Source organism: Sinocyclocheilus rhinocerous, unplaced genomic scaffold (genome assembly GCF_001515625.1).
Source record: "Sinocyclocheilus rhinocerous isolate Xijiao unplaced genomic scaffold, SAMN03320098_v1.1 scaffold346, whole genome shotgun sequence".
Lineage (NCBI taxonomy): Eukaryota > Metazoa > Chordata > Actinopteri > Cypriniformes > Cyprinidae > Sinocyclocheilus > Sinocyclocheilus rhinocerous.
The window spans coordinates 151,057-154,256 of record NW_015630993.1 but is presented as its reverse complement, the minus strand read 5'-3'; the positions used below and the strand labels follow the sequence as shown (position 1 = coordinate 154,256).

The following is a 3,200-nucleotide window of genomic DNA, read 5'->3' as shown; positions in this document are numbered from 1 at the left end:
TATAGTATATTACAGTGCATTTAGGTTGGGCTGCTTCAAATCAGGTTTGTACCCACTGTAGCTGATCCCAGCTTAAACACCAAGATAGGAAGAAGGAGGGAGGGAGATTTTTATATCTTTTTTGAGGCTTTTTAGCCTGTTCCTCAGTGACAGAAAGCTGGCGGCCATGTCAGCTGTATGGGACACTGACTATCTGTGGAGGGAGGTCCAAGGGTCAGTGCAAACAGGTTGTGTCTTCTGATCCCAGCTTAAACACCAAGATAGGAAGACAAAAGGAGGGAGATTTTTATATCTTTTTTGAGGCTTTTTAGCCTGTTCCTCAGTGACAGAAAGCTGGCGGCCATGTCAGCTGTATGGGACACTGACTATCTGTGGAGGGAGGTCCAAGGGTCAGTGCAAACAGGTCTAATGTGTCTTCTTGTATGTGGATTTAATCATAGATGCGAGAGAGGACCTTGTTGTTCTGCGATTGTAGTTCTGAACCATGCTGATCTGGTGATTCTTGTGTGCATGCCAATTTTAAGTTCAATAATATTTAAAAAATATTAGCATGTACTGTTGAACTTTTCACTTGCAACATTGTTGACAGTGTATTTTCAACAGACTGCATCTGGCTATTTTAGCAATGGCATCTGTGGATGGGTCCAATGTTCTGTCAAAGCTTATGCTGTGTAATTTCCAGATCACATAAATAATTCTTCTGCTGTTTTTGTTGATTTTAAGTCTACATATGGTTTTCAACAGTAGTGAATTCATAGCTTGTTTTGATACATTTGAAACATTCATTAGGATTTAAAATCGCTACAGATTAGATAAATATGGAAGGCTGAGGTTTGAAAGCAAAGTTTAAAATGATAAAGTCGCTTATATGCATTAAATTGAAAGTGATTTACATTTAGTGCTATAAAGATGTAAAGCTTTATAGCACTAAAGCTATAGAGTGTGTTTGCATTCCTATAGGGCAAAGTTGGCCTCTCTCTTTGGTCTGGACCGAGCAGAGAGTCAGGGAAACGAGTCCTTCCAATTCACTGCCCCTAAACAGCCAAAGAAGTCCTGCACCATATTAGGTGCACAGCTGGAGGTATTAGGTATTTCATGTTCTGATCATTTTGAACCCTAAGGCACATAATTGCTCATGTTTCAATCAGTGTTTTTCTTAAGGCCTGCCTCCTCAGAAGCCTGTCCCTCCTCCATGTGCTCCAGCTGTGCTGTTTGCTACAGCTGTTCATGCATTCAGCTTGTTAGTATAAATATGGCAATTAAAAGATGTTTACGAGACTTTGAATTAGCATTAGTTCACACATTTCTTAAATGAGCTTTGATCACCAGTGCGAATGGACAATATGTGAAGCAAGGCAAGATAGCTGCTGTTTTAGGAAACCATGTCACCAAAGAGGTGAGAGAAGCTAATTAACAGAAGCTTATGCACATTTTCTTAGGTAATCCTTTTTTATGTATTTTAGTCATTCTTTTCTATCTACAGTACAAGATTCTGTTGTACGGCAGTAAGCAAAAGCAGATCACTAAAGCTAGAATCCATCGTGGATTTGTCCTCAGTGAGTGTTCTATTCTATTCTATTCTATTGTGTTTTGTTTTGTTAGATGCTGCACTCATCAGCTCTTTACACCTGTCCACAGGTTCAGCCCTGTAACTATGTCACTTTCTATGATGACCAGCAAAAAAAACTGGTCTTTAATGTTTGACTCAGAAAAGTCCCGGCCTGAGTTCTGTAAGGAGGTAATACTTAAACTGAATTGTTTGTTTAAGAAAGATTGATGCGTTCTAAGAAAATTCTGGTTTTGGAATAAATTATTCTGTTTCTCAAAGTGTGCCTCTTATTTACTCCAAAGCTCCAGGGTTCTGCAAAATCGTTATAATGCAAACATTTTTAAATTTTACAGATTGACTGTGTATTTGGTGAAATGACCTCTGAGCCTGTTTCTCTCAGGTGTGCGTGGCCCGCTGCAGTGAGGCTTCATCAGACTCTCTGGTCACTCAGGACCTGGACCTAGGAGAAGGTCAAGCTGTTGATGTTGGGGACACAGTGGAGGTGGCCTATTCTGGATGGCATTTACACAAACATTCTCTAGGACAGGTGATTATTTTCAACTTTGTGATTGTTATTTGGTATTTTGGTATTGAACAGACAAATTACATTGTATCAAAATATAAAGATTAAATAAATGTTAAAATATTTATAGCATCTTTTAATTCTAGAGAAGTTTCTGGAATCATTTACAATACTTCAATACTTTTCCTAAATGTACTTAAATTGTAGTTGAGCACATGTAGCACACAGAAGCTCACTGTGCACATTCCTGTTGATTAGTCACAGCTCAATGCAAGTCACTGGCAATTTAAATGAGTCTTCTGGCATGTTTGCTGTGCAGCTGGAGATCTATAAATGTGAAAGTTCAGTGTCTCTGTCTGTTTTTTCAGGTATTTGATTCCAATCTGGGCAAAGAAAAGCTGCAGCGAGTAAAGCTTGGAGCAGGCAAAGCTCTGAGGGTGAGCAGCTCTTGATCATTTGAACGTGACCACAATGATGGTTTAAAATTAATATTAAAGAAAAGTATAGCAAAAAAAAAAAGTTGGTTCTGTCAGCTGTTGTGCCATCAAGGTCTTATGTTGCCTTTTCTTACAGGGATGGGATGCTTGGTATGCAGAAAGGAGGTTGACGGCTCCTTATCCTCCCTCCTAGTATGGGTTATGGGTCAAAGGGCATCCTTAAGAATGTGCCAGCAAACAGCACTCTGGTCTTTGATGTTGAGATTCATAGAGTAAGGCACTGACAGCGTGAATATAATTTAATATACCTGTAAACATCTCTAATCTCTCTCTCTAACTCGTTTTTTATTTGTATATTGACCTACATGTAGGTTAAATTCTTCAAAGACAGACATAGTTGGGGATCAGTTGACACCTTCAGTACACCTCCAAACACCTGTTCAGACACTCGGAGTGAAGAGAACACCAGCCAGTTGGTCAGAGATACAGATGTGTGTACAGACAGGATAACCTTTGCAATTGTTGATATTTTTAACTTTACAGTTTATTCCATCTTCAAAAAATATAATGTAATCTTATGTATTTTTGTCTTATTTCTCATTGTGAAAAAATCAATGCATCCATAAAACTAATTAAATTGTGTGAGATAAGATTTTTTTTTTTTCAGGAAAAAAAACCTATTAAAACTAAA

General features: G+C 38.2%; 1 pseudogene; it reads left to right on the top strand.

The window, feature by feature from the left end:
* Window positions 1-342: 342 nt before the first annotated feature.
* LOC107740957 (FK506-binding protein 15-like) overlaps window positions 343-3,200 on the top strand; it is a 7,968-nt pseudogene continuing 5,110 nt past the window's right edge.